The sequence below is a fragment of the Rhincodon typus genome, chromosome 10 (genome assembly GCF_021869965.1).
Source record: "Rhincodon typus isolate 14 chromosome 10, sRhiTyp1.1, whole genome shotgun sequence".
Taxonomy (NCBI): Eukaryota; Metazoa; Chordata; class Chondrichthyes; order Orectolobiformes; family Rhincodontidae; genus Rhincodon; species Rhincodon typus.
The window spans coordinates 37,017,440-37,025,657 of NC_063341.1; the positions used below are offsets into that span (position 1 = coordinate 37,017,440).

The 8,218-nt window shown below is 43.0% G+C and overlaps 1 long non-coding RNA gene across 1 annotated transcript; it reads left to right on the top strand.

The window, feature by feature from the left end:
• The first annotated feature begins 269 nt into the window (after nt 1-269).
• LOC125484158 lies at nt 270-1,251 on the top strand. The gene is made up of 2 exons (XR_007263001.1): nt 270-445; nt 859-1,251. It is a non-coding gene; the product is annotated as an uncharacterized LOC125484158 (long non-coding RNA).
• The last annotated feature ends 6,967 nt before the right edge of the window (nt 1,252-8,218 follow it).

The window sequence follows — 8,218 nt, forward strand, 5'->3', positions numbered from 1 at the left end:
AGAGAGACGGGTGTGTGTGTGTGAGAGAGATGGGTGCGGGTGTGTGTACGTGTGTGTGAGAGAGAGACGGGTGTGTGTACGTGTGTGAGAGAGAGAGACGGGTGTGGGTGTGTGTACGTGTGTGTGAGAGAGAGACGGGTGCGGGTGTGTGTATGTGTGTGAGAGAGAGACGGGTGTGGGTGTGTGTACGTGTGTGTGAGAGAGACGGGTGTGGGTGTGTGTACGTGTGTGTGAGAGAGACGGGTGTGGGTGTGTGTACGTGCGTGTGAGAGAGAGCGAGACGGGTGTGGGTGTGTGTGAGAGAGAGACGGGTGCGGGTGTGTGTATGTGAGAGAGAGACGGGTGTGGGTGTGTGTATGTGGCTGTGTGTGTGAGGGGTAGTTGGGAAACGGGGAACCGAAAATCCGACCGCTCCCTTGGTGAATGACCGAGCCAGCAGCTGCCGGTAAATGAGGCGGGTTGCGCTGGGGGATATTTGACTTAGATACCCAAAGGACAGCAATGGGCTGCGGTTTATTTTTGAGACTCTGAGGAACATTCTTATTCTTCCGGGCCCCGCAAAACAAAACGAAAAAAGTTCCACTTATTGGAAACACTCGGTGCGAATGCAAGTCACCAAACTCTGTTGCACTTTGCACATTGCAAAACGTGTCCTCCCATAGTCACTGGTCCTTCATTGGCACGGAAGTGTTTCCCAGATGTTTCACATTCTGGACTTGCTGTTCTTATGTTCTCAGAGAAAACCTTTACCAACATCCTGGAGTAATCATCAATATTCCCGTCTCCTGATTTTGTTGATTATTTGTGAGCAGGTATAGTGACTCCTCTGTTGCTCGTCTAATCACTCGATTTTATTAGGTCCTCGCAGAAACACGTTTATATGGTACATCTCCGTGCTAAGTATGGGACCAGCTACGTGCTTTTGCTGCTTATTTTCAGATACTTACTGCTACAGTTTACCCAAACAAAACACGCCAGCGATTTTATTGTTAACGAAGACAGTTCTCTCCTCCCCAAAAGCACCTTGACTGATTCATTCACACTGCAAACCAGTACTCAAGGTGGAAACGCTGCAGCTAGTGGACTGGATACAAACTGTGCTGAGACGATGTATTTGCTGACACCTGGGTCTAAACTGCACGGTGAAAGTTACTGGGAGTGCACTGTGTGTTTGCTGGGAGAGAGGAATCTATAATCTGTTAGCCGTTAAACACACTCGATGGTTGGAAAATAAAGCTTTCCCAACTTCAACGGGATTTGTGCGATCATTTTAGACCTGATGCAGGCAGTTGTTTTGAGTCGCAACATGTAGTATCCTATGCAACTCAGTCCAACGTCAGCTGTTAAATTTCATGTTTTATGTGAAGGCGCTTCATCTCGGCTCCATCCCACTGTTCTTTTGAAATGCGCAGTTAGGGGAATACAGAACTGGTTACAGACGCGACATTTACTTAATTCGATACCGCTTAAAAACATACATTCAACCTCCCCACCACTCTCTCTCGCGTCACATACTGACGCCAATGCAACGCCCCAAGCCCCAGCCTAATCCCCAGCTCAACCCTCCCTTCAGCTTTAGAGGCAGCTCGTCTGAACTTTCAGAACTCTAGCCTCCATTCAAGTTCCAATGCCAGTCCCATCCTCGGTTGTATCTTCAACACCAGCTTAATCCAGCTCAGTTTGAATTTTAAATAAATCCCAGTTTCAGCCCAATTCCAGTTTTAGGCCCCAGCTCATGCCCAACTCTAACTCCACTTCAATCCCCATCCCATTCCCAACGTTAGTTCCAATCCCATTTCAGCCTGAACCCCATCAATTTCTGATTCCAGTCCAGTTCTCATGTAGTAGTCGCTCAGGTTCAGCTCCAACCTGAATCTCACATGGATGCCAGACAAAATGCAATCCAAAAAGTCATCAACAGTAGACCAGGCACAGGAAAACTGTGCACCTTACTGGTTGCAGCAACAGAATAAAGTTGCAGCAGCAAAGTTCATCATGGTTCAACATATGAACACAATTCAATCACCAACCAATGAAGGTTATACAGACAAAGACAAAGACAATGATGATCCAAAGACTCCACATAAAACAAAATCACACACAGGCTTCTACTAAGGTCCAAATGGTGACAACATTAAGCTGCATCACACTTTCAGTTGCAATACTTTAATAATAGAGCAGCAGCAGAAAAGAATAGGAAGCAAATTCAGCACTCCAGATCCCACCACCTTGTGAGACAGCCAGCTCCAAAAATCCATGAGTGAGAATTAGCCTGTTTAGCCATATGAAGACCCATGGCAGATTGCATAAACCTGAGCAGACCTCATCCTTGAATTGAGGAATAGCTAGGAAGGATTATATCCCAGCTCATTCCTATTCCCAACTTCACCCACCTGTAAGCATGAGCAGTATCAGCCCCCATTATGTTCAAACAGAAACACAAGAATTTGGGCACAGGCTGTCAGGACATCTATATCTTGTCGTTGGCACATTCGGCTGCCAGTCTTCAACATTTATTCATTACACTAACTAATGTAAAATAAAATCACATCAAAGGAACATCTAACAAACCACTCCTAATGGGTCTATCAATCAATAATTGTTAAAACATTGGAAACTATGTGAGGAAAATGCACCTGACAGTCGCCCATTTTTCTAATACAACACTAACTGATAAAACAGAGGTAGTAAGAACTGCAGATGCTGGATTCAGAGATAACAGTGTGGAGCTGGAGGAACACAGCAGGCCAGGCAGCAACAGAGGAACAGGAAAGTTGACATTTTGGGTTAGGACCCTTCTTCAGAAATGGAGAGGGGGAAGGGAGCTCAGAAATAAGTAGAGAGAGGAGGGGTGGGGCTAGGGAAGGTGGGTGTGATGGTGATAGGTGAGTGCAGGTAGGCAGTGGTGGGGATTGGTTAGTGAGGTTGATGGAGCGGATAGGTGGGAGAGAAGATGGACAAGTTGTATCAGGTCAAAGAGGCAGGGATTGAGAGGGAGGGTTGGGCATGGGATGAGGTTGGAGTTAGGGAAATTTTGAAACTAGTAAAATCCACGTTTAGGCCATTGGGCTGTAGGCTCCTGAGGCAAAATATGAGCTGCTGCTCCTCCAGTTTGCGGGTGGTGTCATTGTGGCACTGGAGGAGGGCCAGGATGGACATGTCACCCAGGGAGTGGGAGTGGGAGTTAAAATGGTTTGCGACCGGAAGGTGTTGTCATTTGTTGCGAACAGAGCGCAGATGCTCTACAAAGCGGTCTATGAGCCTCCGCTTGGTCTCACCGATGCAGAGGAAGCCACATCAGGAGCAGTAGACCACTAGTGTTAAAACAGTTGAATTTTCTGCTGTGATCTATTAAACTCCACTGCTTCAGAAGTGTGCTGGATGACATCTTGTCTTAGTGGCATTTAGTTGTAAATTGTAATGCAGGCATAAATGGCCAGAGTTTAGTTGTGTCAAAGATTGAATTCCCTATTCATCAGCTTTTCAGGAAACTGTCAGAGGTGGCACAAAATATGGAGGACATTTTTTAGTTTTTAATTTTATTTAAGATTGCCAACTTTGATTGGAGATATTCTTGGAGATTTACTCACATGGCATTTCACCAAGTGACATTTAATCATTTGACATCAATCTTGTGACATCTGATCACTTCAGCTGGATCAAATGGCACTTGCGACTGTTATGTGTTTATCTTACAATGGTTATGTCCCCTGTAGCTAAGCATTTTTGCACTAGCAACTATTGTGCAAAATCTTCCAAAACAAGTTCCAAGGAGAAAGAATGTCATTCATTTACATAGCATTTTTCACAAATTCAAGATGTCTTAACCCCTGTAAAGTCTGCATTAAACACAAACAAGTACATTAGAATTATATTTACTGTCATAATGTCAGAAATGCAGCTGCTGATTTGCAGTCACTGAGCTCTTACAAATAACCATTAAATAAATGAGTGAAATATTTATCTCAGATATTGGTTGAGGGATAAATTCTGGCCAGGACACTGGGATAATTTTGGCATCTGTTTGAAGACTTATATTTTAAATTGTTTTATGCAATGAATTATGTGTACCTGAGCAGCAGACAGGACCTCTTTAATGTCTCTCCCAAAAGATGCCACGTCTGACTGTACAGCACTCCCTCAGCGCTGCATTGAAATATCAGCCTACATTACACATTCAATAGCAGCCAGAGTTTGTCTTCAACCCACAACTTTCTGACATTGAGGCAAAGGCACTATCACTGAACCAAGAAAATCACCCATAAAACTGGCAATGAAGATAAACAGTGGTAAATCTAAGGTTTAAAGTGCAAATTGGATGTGTAAAACCTCCTCCATTAGGTTGCAATTAGCACTAACTGGAAGATTCATGCCCTGAACCAGGAGACGCCCAAACAAATTGGGATCTTCGGCAATCCTATCAGAAGCAGAAAACATATCAAATTATCAAACCAAAGAGACTCCTGAACAAAAGTGTCGGGTTCCCTGGTCTGATCTGATGAGTAGTTGTTGAATCATAACAGTGACAACTGTTTTATTAACATATGTGAGCACATACCTCCCTTTCACAACTATATGACCCTATAACAGCTGCTCAGAGTTGAACTCCATTTGAACGGCATACCAGTGACTTCAGTACAGTAAAACACTTACCACCTGTCTGTTTTTGAGCTCATACCACACATGTATTCTCTTTACAATTCAATTATATATTTTACCAGCATTGTTTATACCTGAGTGCTCTGGCAGTGTATCAATTATGGTGTGTTGTAAGGATCGGCACTGGGTCCACTACTCTTTGTCATTTATTTAAGTGATTTGGATCTGAATATAGGAGGAATGATTAATAACTTTGCAGTTGACACCAAAATTGGTGGTATAGTGGACAGTGAAGAAGGTTATCTCAGACTACAATAGGACATTGATCAGATGGGCCAATGGGGTGACAAGTAGCAGATGGAGCTTAATTTAGTTAAATATGGGGTTTTGCATTTTGGCAGGACTTATACAGTTAATGGTAGGATCCCAGGGAGTATTGCTAAACAAACAGACCTAGGGGTACAGGTGCACAGTTACTTCAAAGTGGAGTTGCAAGTAGAAGAAGGCGTTTGGTACACTTGCCTTTATTCGTCACTGCATTGAGTATAGGAGTTGGGATGTCATGTTGCAGCTGTGCAGGACATTGATTAGGCCACTTTTGGAATACTGTGTACAATTCTGGTCTCCCTGCTAAAGGAAAAGATGTTAAATTTGAAAGGGTGCAGAAAAGATTTACAAGGATGTTGCTGGGGTTGGTGGTTTTGAGCTATAGGAAGAGGCTGAATAGGCTGGGGCTATTTTCCCTGGAGCATCCTTGAGGGGTGCACTTATAGAGCTTTACAAAATCATGAGGGGCATGGATAACAAGGTCTTTTTCCCAGAGTAGGGGAGTTCAAAACTAGAGGGCATGGGTTTAAGGTGAGGGGGAAAGATATAAAAGGGACCCGGGGACAAATTGTTTACACAGAGGATTGTGCATGTGTGGAATGAGCTGCCAGAGGAAGTGGTGGAGGCTGGTATGATTACAAATTTAAAAGGCATCTGGATGGGTATATGAATAGGAAAGATTTAGACTGATATGGGCCAAATGCTGGCAAATGGAACTAGATTAGTTTAGGATGTCAGGTCGGCATGGATGAGTTGGATTGAAGGGTCTCTTTCCACGTGTACAGCACTATGACTCTATGTTAGTATATAGATAAAGCCTTGAAATGGATAACAAATCTTTGAGTTTTATAAATGGGGCAATAGGGAAAAAAAGCAATCCATACTAAACATTAGTTAAGGCAGAGTTACAGTACCAGGTGGAGTTGCCCAGTCCATTGTAGAAAGACTATTAAAGCCAGAGAAAGCATAGATTCATCGGGATGATGCCAGTAGTTGTGAAATTATGAGAAGAAATGTGGGGTTTTTTTGATGATTTCCACGGAACAAAGAATTGAAAGAATTTTTTTTAAATTATCAGAAATTTTGAAAGAATAATTATGGAAAGATTATACAATTTCTTTGGGAATTCAGTAATACAAGATCATCAATTAAAAATAATTACCGATAGAGTGAGAAATCTATTTACGCAGAGGTTTGTTGAAACTTAGCCTGTTTTTCTACAGGAAGTGCCTAAGACAGGACTAACACATCTTTAGGGAAAATTGAATAAGGAGATGATGTAAAAGCATATGGTCAAAAGGCTAGGCTGTAAGATATTGTTTGAATTGGTTTAACAGAAGACCAACACAGATATAATGGTCTCCTTCTCTGTTACAAACATACTTAGCACAGAGCAATATAGACCCTGTAATTTTTCTGATCCATATAGTTAACTAACACCATATGGCTTTGCTATATCTATTAAATTATGAAGTTGAAATATGTATTCAGTGTTTGGCATTATAACTGACTTAAAACCAGCAACTGAGATAATTTCCATGAGACATCATATTTCAATTTGAAGGAGGTAACTGTAATGTATTGATACTATAGACCAGTTTCCTGACTGAGAAATTCACATTGAGAGGACCCAGTTTCTGATCATTGTTAATATGATTAAATAATGGGGTAGCTGCTCTGTTAAACTACTACTTAGTATGCCTATGCTATTGATTTCTAAAGAACAATACAGCACAGAAACAGGTCCTTCGGCCTTCCAAGCCTGCGCCGACACATTTTGCCCTTCCACACTATAACAGTCTTCCTCTAAGTCCCTCTATTCCCTTCCAATTCATGTATTTTTCCAGGTGCTTCTTGAATGCTGCTATTGTGTCGCTTCCACCACCTCCTCTGGCAGCATGTTCCAGGCACCCACCATCCTCTGTGTGAAAAATTTGCCTCTCACATCTCTTTTAAACTTGCCCCCACCACTCCACCCCCGGACCTTGAACTTGTGTCCCCTCGTAACTGATTCATCCACCCTGTGAAAAACCTCAGACTTTCCACTCTATCTATGTCATTTACAATCTTTAAACTTCTATCAGGTCACGTCTCAACGTCTCACTTTCCAGTGAAAACAAACCCAGTCTATCCAACCTTTCTTCATTGCTAAAATCCCGCATACCAGGCATCATGCTGGTAAACCTTTTCTGTACCCTCTCCAAAGCAGTGTGGTGACCAGAACTGTACGCAATAGTCCAAATGTGGCCTAACTAACGTACTACAAAGCTACAGCTTTATACTCAATGCCCCTTCCAATGATGGCAAGCACACCATAACCCTTCTTACTACTTTATCTACCTGCGCTGCCACCTTCAGTGATCTGTGGACCAACACACCCAGATCCCTCTGCATATCAATAATCCTAAGGGTTTATAATTTCCACCTGAACCTGACCTTTGTGATCTTCCAAAATGCATCACCTCACATTTGTCCAGACTAAATTCCATCTGCCATTTTTCTGCCATTGTCTCCAACTGGTCTATATCCTCTGACAATCCTCCTCACTATCTGCTACTCTACCAATCTTTGTATCATCTGCAAACTTACTAATTAGACCAGCTCTGTTTTCCCCTAAATCATTTACGTAGACCACAAACAGCGCTGATCCCTGTGGAACACCACTAGTTACAACCCTTCAATCCAAAAAGCATCCTCCCAACACTACCCTCTGTCTCCTATGACTAAGATAGCCATGATGTGGAGGTACTGGTGTTGGTCTGGGGTGTTGGCAAAACCATACAGACGCTAGGACAACGGATAAATGGACACCGCGCAACAATCGCCAGACAGTGATGTTCCCTCCCAGTGGGGGAACACTTCAGTGCTCAAGGACATTCGGCCTCAGATCTTTGGGTAAGCGTCCTCCAAGGCAGACTTCAGGATACACAACAACGCAGAATCGCCGAGCAGAGGCTGATCGCTGAGTTTGGTACCCACGAGGACGGGTTCAACTGGGATCTTGGGTTCATGTCGCACTACAGGTGACCCCACCAAACTGCACCCACACACGCACATCCACACACGCACCTGTGAATCTATGGGGTGAGTTTGTATTTGCAGATACATTTTACTTTGTTCAAAAAACACACAAAATTAAACAGTCAATATGGCGTTTTATAAATTCCTACTTTAGAAATAAAACCAGTCTGACTCCAAACCATAACACAAACAGATTCTAAAAGAAGGTCTCACACCTAACATGCATTGTCTGACCTAAATGTCACGTCTTCTTTACACTGATAAAACTTTT